General features: G+C 37.7%; 1 protein-coding gene across 2 annotated transcripts in view; it reads right to left on the minus strand.

The window, feature by feature from the left end:
* elfn1a (extracellular leucine-rich repeat and fibronectin type III domain containing 1a) overlaps window positions 1–10,188 on the minus strand; it is a 230,549-nt gene extending 220,361 nt beyond the window's left edge. Inside the window, exon 1 of one of the 2 annotated variants that reach the window (XM_049475535.1) lies at window positions 9,602–10,188. The gene's annotated coding sequence lies outside the window, so the exon portion shown is untranslated. Of the gene's footprint in view, window positions 1–7,867; window positions 8,105–9,601 lie in introns of those variants that run through there. The other variant, XM_049475536.1, reaches the window with a different exon arrangement.
* Window positions 10,189–11,639: the final 1,451 nt, after the last annotated feature.

Below are 11,639 nucleotides of genomic sequence, written 5' to 3' on the forward strand. Positions count from 1 at the left end.
AGTAAATAACAAAGTGAATTTTCTGGTCCACAAAACACCTCACATATCAAAATCTGGGATGTGTGGTAAATGGCACCCAACAGGGTGCCCTCATGTCTATGTTACCCTCTGGCACTGCCCTTTTAGTCAGGCTCCTGTTATTTACTGTAATCAGATGTGCTGAAGTTGTTAGATACACTGGAATATCTGTTCACTTCCTTATGTAAAACAGCAATAAGACTCAGCTCATTCTGATTGGCACCAAGTCAGTCCTGAACCAAACTCCTCTTCTCTCTCAACATTGGTGATGTATAGATCTCACCCTCTTCCCTGGTCTGAAATCTCATCATTTTGAAGTGGTCTTTTATTTTTTCTTATTTGATCCCAGAGCAGTAGGTTCTTTGGTGAGTCACTCTTGAATGAGACAACCTTTTTAATGAATGATTCAAGAGATACAAATCAAAAGCCTGATCAAGAACCATTTACACACTTTTTATATATATATATATTAACCCATTCCGACCTGAATAAAGTTTCAGGGAAGGAAAAATATGAGAGTGTTGTTTGTAATGCACACACAGAAAGACTCATATTAGACACTAATTTAGACACTAATTTAAAAATATAATCTACAGAAAATTAACTAAAATATTGAATTCCCCATTGGAAGGCTGTCAATCTTTCTCTTTTTAACCTTTTTATTTAAAAAAAACTAAAACTTAAACAGTAAAATAAACATGATTAGAAGTGTTCTAAATCACATAATATATATACAAATTAGCTCTTGCTGTGACCTTACTTTGGCTCTAGTGCTGCCTTTCCCTGATGCAGTTTTATTGGCTTGTAAGCTTCTCATTGGCTGATTCATGGTATTTCTTGATGGACATCAGGTCTTATAATGTCTATTGTAATGGATACAAGGTCAGAAAGGGTTAAAGAGACTGGTATAAGCACTTAAAGCTAGGTAGGATTTCCTTGATTCCTGTGCCGGGCTCCTCTGAGCTCAAACCAGACTCTGTAAGTTTTCCGAGGCGGCCGCGACCGACGCTCGCGAGAACTGCGACCTGCTTCCCGACCTTTAGTTCAAACAGTTCTACAAGGACTACTGGTTCATTCTTTACAAACTAACATACAGACACTCTGGCAGAAGCTGTAAAGAGAGTGAATATGTCTGTGAAAGCCACAAAACAAGAAAGAGAAACTAATCCGCCTAACTGAAAACTAAAAAAATCTCAATCTCAAACCTAGTGGAGCTTTAATTCTTCACGTCTCACAGTATGTTTAAGTACGAGGAAGCAGTCACGTCTACTGTAGATGGTTCTGCGTGGAGCTGGGTGTCTTGCTCTCGACAGCGTGGGCGTCTCAATCTCCAGAAGCCAGTCTGTAGCCTCAGCCTCACCCTGACGACTGCTCGTACTTATCTACGGAGGATTTTTTTTTAATGTATCAAGCAGACATGAAACAGTATTGAGGGCGCCAGATATATATTTTTTTCCTTGCTTTTTTTCTCCATTAAGGCAGTAAATGTTAATGTGAACATCGCACTGCTGTGTTACCATCTATCAGGTCCAAGGAGGCACTGGAAATCAGAATAACTTCACATCTTCTGCTCTCGCCCATCTTGTGAGCCTGGAACTCTCTCTCTCGCGCTCTCTCTCTCTCTCTCTCTCGAGTGCTCTCTCGCTCTCTCAGTACACGCGGCACGATTGCACTTCCCTCCACAAAGAGCCTGGCTCAGGCAACTTGCATACAAAACAGCTGACTCAATCTTCAAGCTGCATAATCAAGATAAGAGACAGAAAGAGGCGCTCACTAAAAGGCGACTGGCTTTCGCGCACAAGCGGCTAACAAATGATGGGAGCGTTTCAAAAAACAACATAACTCTCCATATAGACTAGCAGTTCAGGCAGTGCTTAGATAGCCAGTGGCCACAGTCTGAATCCCAATGTGAGAGAGAGGGCAAGCAGAGGCGCCTGAGCCGAGCCGAGCCGAGATGAGTTGAGCTCCGGCACTGTTTACACTCGTCGCCCAAGGATGAATAGCTGGTTTATTCTGAGAGTTTATGAAGGGAGCTGTTAACACAGGCGCTAAAAGGTGCCATTCGCTTACTGCTCATTATATAAGAGAGCAAAGACACTGGAATTAAATGGAGATGAAGAAGCAGCAGCATTAGCAGCAGAAACCAATAAACCTTAAACTAAGAAGGTTTTCACACCTGTAGTTTGTTTCTCTGGTCCGAATCAGCTGATGAGTTTGTTTTCTTACGTAGCGTTTTCTCCCTCTGTTTGGTTTGGTTTCACACAGGCACAAACCTAAACGCACCAAAATGCGCACCAATAAATCACGCAAGCAGGCTGTGTCCGCTGATTGGTCAGAGCTGTCTGCCATGGGAGTAAATATAAATATATGGAAAAAGTAAATATAGGGAGATTCTGAGATTCTGTGTTCCAGCGTGAATATCTGTGCTTTAACTCTGAACACTGAACGCTGAAATGCTACACTTTCAAACACAGTGTTTGGACACAGTGCAGCACAGATGTAAACATAGTAAATGCAGTCACGTAGCTGCGAGCAGTGAACGCAGCACAGACTGTGCGTGCATGAACACACCGTTTATTCATAGCTACAGTAATTAGCGTTACCTGGCTAATATGTATATTTATATCAGTTTAAACTGCGTCTTATGAGCAGTTTAGCGCAAATAAATTGAATATATTTAATAGTTGGGTCGGATCGAGACCGCATTACGTTCTCACCACAAGCAAACCGCTCCAGAGTTCATTTGGAACCAGAGCAGCTGGTCTGGGTCCGTTTTTTTTAATCCGCACCCGAGTGCAATTGTTGTTTTCACACCTGCGCAATCGAACCGCACTAAACTTACAAACAGATCAGAGTTCGTTTTAACCATACCAAACAGTGCTGATGTGAAAACGCACTAAAACAGTGTACAGTAAATGTGTTACTTTGAGTTTCAATAGATTATATAGAACCACCACAGAGCAGCTATTATTATTATTTGGGTGGTGGGTCATTATTCTCAGCACTGCAATGATTAGCACTGATTAATTAGCATGGTGGTGGTGTATGAGGTGTTAGTGTGTGTTGTGCTGGTGGTACAGTGAGTGGATCAGATACAGCAGTGCTGCTGGAGTTCTTAAACACCTCAGTGCCACTGCTAGACTGAGAATAGAAATGAGAATAGAAATATCCAACAAGTAGCATCCTGTTGCATTGTCCTTTAACTAATGAACTGATTTAGAGCTTCTGACTCTGAGTTTACTTTATCTTCAAGGTGTTCCAGCTGTAGGTAGGAGTGTGTAATAGAGTGGAGGACAGTGAGAGATTAAACACAGTGTTTAAAAACTCCAGCAGCACTGCTGCTGTATCTTAACAGGAGATGGAAACCCCTTACTGGCTTAAAATGTAAGGTGATGTAGTCTTAATGATCTTAATCAGTAATTTTGGAGCATTTTTAATGGTCCATTCATCATGGAATTTGGGCATAAATTGAAGGGCAATTGCTAGATATACAATTTGAAGACCATTTAAGAGTATATAAAGTATATACAGCACCATTCTCAGTAACATTTAAGTTACATACTTTTAAAGACTTTTAAAAACTATGAAGAAACACATATGCAGTTAGGTAGTAGACAAAAAAAACCCAACCCAGGTGGTTTAATTGGGATGAGTTGGAGCGCAGAGTGAAGGAGAAGCATTTAACAAGAGCTCAGAACCTCTAGAACTTCTTTAAGAGAGCTGGAGAACCATTCCAGGTTCTACATCAGGAAGCCGACTAAAGAGAGAATAATGCCAGGAGTGAGCAAAATTTGGCTTGCTTAATACTTTTTTTTTCTACTTCATAATTGCGTATGCATTCCTTCATAGTTTTGACGTCTTTAGGAATAATCTACAATATAGCAAAAAAATAAAGAACAAATGTTACTGAGAATCTGTGTCTAAATATTTGATTGGCGCTGTATATGTACTTTATATACTCTTCTCTCTGTCTCTCTTCAAACAGTTGCCCTTGATTTTGTGTCCAAATTCCGTGATGAATGAACCAATAGAAATGCTCCAAAATGACTGATTAAGATCTGTTTACACTGCCTTACATTTTAAGCCAGTGAGGATTTTTCATTTCCTGTAAAAAAAAAAAAAAAAAAAAAAAAAAACATTGAATGAGAAGGGGTGTGTCCAAATCTTTTACTGGTACTGTTTACTGCTGTTGTTACATAAGAGCCTCCTAAGGCCATTATGGCAACATAACAGGAAATGGAAAAGGCCTTTTTGTATTTTGTATTTCAGTGGAGGTATACATAAAAAAAAAAAAAAAAAAAAAAAAAATATATATATATATATATATATATATATATATATATATATATATATATATATATATATATAAAATACCTTCATCCAAGTCGTTTTAGAGCATTTCTATTGGTCTATTCGTCACAATATTTTGACACAATATGAAAAACAACCACCAGATTTAGATCATGTCAAAAAGTCAGATGACATGTTGGCCAATCTAATGAAGGTTGACATCCTTTTTGAAGACCATTAACCCTGCTCACCTCTAACCAAGTCAAGCTCTATATTCACTGCACGTGAACCCTGGACAAAGTGCTGAACCTATCGAATGAGAGAGTCCAGCCTTCTTTTTCTCTCTCTCTCTCTCTCTTTATCCACGTACACACACTGGCCACGCTCACCTTTCTTAATCCCATCAATATGGCTTAGATTGTGGTGGCCTAAGTCCATGGCGTCCAGTTGATTTAATTTCCTTGATACCAAAGTTTACGTTAGGGCAGAGTCTGCCCTGTTTTTCAATACGTAATCAAATATGCAGTAGCATGAACTCTCTCTCTCTCTCTCTCTCTCTTTTAGGTTTAGAGTGAAGCAAGTGCTTTCAGGGTATGTTTAGGTACTACCTTACTAGCACTGGCTCAGAATTAGACAAAATGTCACCTAGTTTTGTGCTGTGCTGATCTGTATTACAGCAGTTACACATTATGTAACCAGACTGGTTCATGCAATAGGCAAAGAGTATACCGCCAGCCTGACTAGATAGACAGATGGATGGATGGATGGATGGATGGATGGATGTATAGATAGATAGATAGATAGATAGATAGATAGATAGATAGATAGATAGATAGATAGATAGATAGATAGATAGATAGATAGATAGATAGATAGATAGATAGATAGATCAAATCAAACCAAATTCTGTTTGTAAAAAGAAGTAAAAACTAGACAAACACAACAAAACTAAAGGTTTGGAAACTACAATCACTCCAAGCATGACAGAGAGACAGGGGAGGTATGTAAACAAAAGCTCTCCAGAGGAGCATTTTATTTTATTTTATTTTATTTTTTTCATCATGGTTCAAACATTCTCAGGGGCCAGATGTTTTATGCTTGTGGGCCACATCTGGCCCGTGGGCCGCCTATTGCCGACCCCTGCTGTAGAGAATCATTTCCTTTCACTTTACAGTTCAGTTGCATTCAATAGGCATGCAGTTGAATGTTAATTTAGCATCTATGAGGCATCTATAATAGACTGTACAAAAAATAAATGAATACCACTCTTTTTTCTATGTCTATGGAACACAGTTGGACCTTAGGGACCAGTTTTGAGGTTGTTACTAGTCTTGGGTCTGTTACAGCAGTTACAGCTGGGTCTGTAACTATACTGCCTTACCCATTTTGTACAAAAAACAAATGTAGAACCAGACTGATTACAATCTAAAACTAACTGATCTTAGCATGATACTCAAACAGACAGTCAGACAGGTCAAATTCCACAGCAAGCAACATGTAGAGAGAGCAGCATTTTTTTTTTTATTATTTGGTCCTTTGCCCCATTTTCCCCAACTTTTCTGTTAGATAATTGGATCTGATTCATCATGATGGTACATTTGAATTGTTTTTACGTTGGTGAACATAACCAAATCAGCTACCAATACCTATACTATCCATCTTTCTTAAAGTGCAGAATGCTACCAGGGTATATGTACTCTGTAATCTGATATCAACTTAATGCTACCTGTGTCCAAATCTGGTCTCTTAACTCTGGCATCCTTAAGGGTACATCTTCAGTATCTTTAGTTAAGGTACATAGGTGTACCATATTTATTTGCAGTTATTTTCTCTAATTCTAAGGGACACATTTGGGTCTGTGTTACAGCAGCTACCCACCAAATAACAAGATTGATTTTCACCTATTGACTTAGGGTTTATTACCAGCCTGACTGATTGGGTCTGTAACTATACTGATTTATCTATTTTGTGAAGGGTGTAGAACCAGGCTGATTAGAACCTAAAACTAACTGATTTAGTCACGATAATCAGACAATTAGACACTCAAACAAGTCCAGCAGGTTTTGAGTCTGCATTACAACAGTTACACACCTTATAACACAGATTGCTTCACCCATGTTGTTATAGTTACATAACCAGTCAGATTCCAACCTCATACTAAGAGATATAAGCATGATAATCAGACAATCAGATGAACCAATTGCGTAGTGAGGAACGTGTAGAAAGAGAAGCAGCACATGTAACATACGCTATTTTTAAGGCATAAGAAAAACGATAAAAAAATGTTAATGGGGTGGTTGGTAACCCTTTTTATCACTGGGGTGGTATCCTTACATCTTCACTACTATTAGTTAAGAGACATATGTGTACCATATATTTCTTTGCAATTATTTTTACAGAAGCTAAACACCAAGTAACAAGGTTGATTTACACATTTGAATAAGGGTCTAACTGATCCACGCATGATATGATGATGACATGTAACATACGCTATTTTTAAGGCATAAAAAACGGTAAAAAAAAATGTTACTGGGGTGGTGGTTAACCCTTTTTTTCACTGGGGTGCTTTCCTTAAGGGTATATCTTCAGTACTTTGAGTTAAGGGATATAAATGTACCATATTCCTTTGCAGTTATTATTACAGAAGCTAAACACCAAGTAACAAGATTGATTTATACATTTGACTAAGGGGGTTATAACCAGTCTAACTGATCCACGCATGATAATCAGACAATCAGACAGTCCAAATCACACAACAAGCAGCAAGTAGAAAGAGCAAACATAATCGGTAATGCATTCACATTTTACTCCTAAAACAGTTTGTACAGTGCTGCCACTAGTTTTGAGACAGTTACCTTGTAACACAAATTGCTTTAACCATTTTGCAATAGTTACATATCCAGTCTGATTCCAACCTCACTCCAACTGATGCAAGCATGATAATCAGACAATCAGATGAATCAATCACATATGCTACATTTAAGGCATAAAAAACAGTAAAAAAACAAATGTTACTTGGGTGTGGTACCCCTTGGCACCCCTTTTATCATTGGGGTGGTATACATATGTGTACTATATTAGTTTGCAGTTATTTTTTTCTCTAATTCTAAGGGACATATTTGGGTCTGTGTTACAGCAACTAAACACAAAGTAACAAGATTCATTCATGCATTTGACCAAGAGTTTATAACCAAATCTAAGCTCCATAATCAGACAATTAGATAATGAAACAAGTCCAAATCACAAAACAAGTACAGTTTTGGTGCACCTTGTAACACAGATTGCTTCACCCACAAATTTTGCAATAGTTACATATCCAGTCTGATTCCAACCTTATATTAACTGATGTAAGCATGGTAATCAGACAACCAGACTAAGTCTAAACCACTCACACATCTAGAAAACCAGTCTAGAACAGCGCACGTAAACCATAACACCCAACACGTGAGTTCTGGCGCAGGAAAACCAGCGCACAGGACGCAAAGAACTGGCAAACTTAAGACGCACCGTCTTCCAGACGTTTTGCAATGCATTTATGAGACAGACACGCGGTACTCACGCGGGCAGACGCTCAGCAAGATCCCGGAGATGAAGCACGTAGCACGGAACGCAACGCAAAGCAAAGCGGTCCACGCGCTGCCACAGCTCGGCTGCAATGGTTGATGAAGGCGAACTCTAGCGGTTAGCGGAGCAGCTGCTGTCCAGGGTGCTGAACTCCTCCGACGCTTTCTCTACATATTAGCGTTGCTTTTTACTGAAGAAAACGGGGGAAACAAGGAGCACGTGAATCAAAGCCTTTAACAACACATATGCTATACACACGCGCACACACACCTCACTGAGAGGAGGATTGGGAGGTGGGGGGAGTGTTTAAAGCTGTGACGACCCCTGATTACTGGCACTAGCTTTATTTTTCTACAAGTGGAGGTTTGGGGGGTTGTAGGATATTATCGCTTGGGCAAAAGTCCAAAAGACTATTTTTTAAAAGCGATTTCACACTATATTTGTGTACAGTTGTCTTTGTTTTTGCTTTATGCACTCGAGAGAAGTACTCGTGCATTGCTGTTTTTACACTGTGTGAACCACAACCACTTAAAAACGATAAAATAATAATAAACCCAACATACAAACTGGCTAGAAGACTATTCAGATGTGTAGAGTCTAAATGGTGAAAATTTATCTAGTTTATTCTGTCTTTTTTTGCAAGTAGATAACATATACTGGATAGCTTGCAAAAAGAAGCCAACCAATAAGTATTCAGTAAATTCAGTAAATCTGACTTGTTTTTCTTTAAAGCAGTTCTACCAATAAATAAACGTAAACTGTACTTTCAAAGACTCCCAAACATCCATCCAAACAATAAAGAACAAGATACAGCAAAGAGTCTGAATTGCAAATGTGTGGTAATGTATTCTGTTTTTGTTGCGAGTAAAAAAAAACGCCTACCGATTGCAAACTCATGCAACATGACCTACAACCCAGTAAATCTCATTTTTAAAAGCAATTCTACCCATGAATAAACGTGAACTGTACTTCTAAAGACTTCCAAACATCCATCCCAACAATGAGGACCGAGAATACAGTAAAGAGAATTTTGTAAATTGTGGTTATTTATTTTTGTTAATTTTTTGTTGCAAGTAAAAGAAGCCCACCGATTGGAAACTCATCAGGCAACATGACCTACAACCCAGTAAATCTAGTAAATATATATATATATATATATATATATATATATATATATATATATATATATATATATATATATATATATATATATATATATATATATTAAGAATCCAACCAACGTTTAACATGAACTCTAGCCCAAACTTCCCGTAGTTCCCGACATCCAAACAAGAAAAAAGAAAAAACAAGAATACATTCAAGATTCAAGCCTGAACAGTGGAAATGTTGTTATGTCATACAGTTGCTGCAAAATACTCAAAAACTGTTCTCTTAAAGAACCTTATTTTCCAAAGCAGCTATTATTAAATAACTACGTTTTTAAGCAAACGCACCAACGTTTTTTTAACGCAAACTGTAGCTCATTTCCAAACACCCAACGTCCAAACAAGCAAGCAAGCGCCTGCTCAACATCCTCATACTCTAAACTGCCGCAAAAAAGCCAATCAGAACCTGTATATCTCTCCAAAGCACCGACTGAACCCCAACGCGTCCAACTAATCACAGTTTTTAGCAATCCTACCAACGCATGCATGGTTGGTTAGTACGTTAGTGCGTACGTGTGCGCACGTATTATTCCACGCTGCATTCCTCAACATTTTGCACTTACCTTCCTCGCGAAGCTGACTGGAGCACCAGCAGAAGACCCAGATCAGACCCAGATCAGAGTGTTGCCAGAACCGAACCCGGGGTCCGTCCCCCTCTATGTCACCATGAACCCCGAGACAGACGCTTGTTTTCAGGGAGGCAGAACGCGTGAAGACCGCGAGCTCCAAATCCTGGGTTCTCTCTCTCTCTTCCTCTCTCTCTCTTTCTCTCTCTACCACTCTCTCTCTCTCTATCCTACTGTCTGTCTATCTCGCTCGCGCTCTCTCGCGCGCGCTCTCTCTCTCTTTCAGTATTGGACTCAGCGAGCTGCAGTTCCTTACTGCGTCAACCCGAACCTCCAACCCGAACCTCCATTAAAACCAGTGAGTGATTAATTCAAGCCACAGAGAAGAAAAAAAAAGAGAGAGAAAGAGGGATGTAGAGAGAGAGAGCTGTTATTGCTGAGGGCGCGCGCCCTCCCGTCCTTTTTTATGTATTCCGAGCAGCGCGCGCGTCCGGCTCTTCCATCCCTCCTTTATGGGACAGTTGGGACGGTCAGAAGTGTCTTTCTCTGAGGGTTTAGTTTGAGTACAGGTGTAGTACAGGTGTATATGTGTAGATAGGTTAGTGGAAGTCTGAAGCACACTGATCCAGAAGTCCACTTGGGGCGAAGTTAAATCTCATAATCAGATTGTTTGTCAGCGCCAGGCTATAAATGGTGAGGGTTGAACACAGAGGGCTCGAGGGTAATTGTAAATCCCTCTGTTACTGAGTAGCACGTGTTCACTCTTTACCTCACATAATAAAGAGCTTTTAAAGCATTTTAACACTTCACTCTATAAATTAGGCCACGAGGGATAGATTTCATACTGGAATTCTCATTTTACAGAGAAATCTCTTGGAGGAAATGCTCCTGGGCACTCCTACATAAGTTTTGTATTTATAGTAAAACCAGAGAAGTACATTTAAAAATCCATGTCGTTATAACCTTGCTAAATATATTGATATAGATCATACCTGTTTAATATATTTGTATCTGTAACACATATGTAAAATATACATAAATAAAATATAACAAATATATACATACAAAATTAGTAGATTATTACAGATTATGTCTAGCAGAACAGCATACAGTATGTATTACTGTTAAATTAATTATCAGTCACACACTTTAGAACTGTAAGAAATGAAATAAAACAAAATACATTTAAATGCAAATTAGTAGACTGTAATAAAAAAGAAAAATAATAAAATGACGAATTTATAACTAAAATGTTTTTCAAATTTATTTAATGTAATCTTTTATCTATTTCATCCAAATAATCTAAAATATTATTCCAATATGGCACTGTCAAATGCAAAAAAAATGAGCAGAAAATAAAGTATATTTATTTTAACAATGCACTTTAAAAATAATATAATTAAACAGAACCTATCCGGTTTTTTAAACAAACAAAAAATGTCTGTAAAAGAGTGGCAACTTTCTGCTAGCAGGGGTGCCAGAAAATAATCTTTTTACAGGAAGTTTCTGCTGGCACCCTGCTGGTAGAAAATTACCAGTTACTTTTAGCAATGTTAGCAATGTTTTTTTGCTTAAATTCTTATGTTTTTTCACTGATTTATTGATAAACATTGATTTACAGGTATGGCTAGGATTTGGTGTTATATTTTCATGGTAAAATGGTTCACAATAAATACAGTATTTTATTTACTGTATTTTATATATATATATATATATATATATATATATATATATATATATATATATATATATATATATATATTTAGCAAATTCTGAATTCTGATTTAAAATTTTTAGTTTTACCTTTTATTTTTACAGCAAAACACAAAAGGTTTTTGACAAAAAATATAAAAATAACTGCTATTATAAAAATATTTCATAAATATTGTAATTGTAATAACAATATATATTTTTTTAAACTATTTTATAAAAAATATTATGCCAATACAAATGCAAATGCAAAAGAATTGTGAAGAAAATAATTTAGATTTATTAACAAACCTCTATTTTTTGACAAACAAACTGTCTGTAAATA

This window comes from Astyanax mexicanus, chromosome 3 (genome assembly GCF_023375975.1).
Source record: "Astyanax mexicanus isolate ESR-SI-001 chromosome 3, AstMex3_surface, whole genome shotgun sequence".
Classification (NCBI taxonomy): Eukaryota; Metazoa; Chordata; class Actinopteri; order Characiformes; family Acestrorhamphidae; genus Astyanax; species Astyanax mexicanus.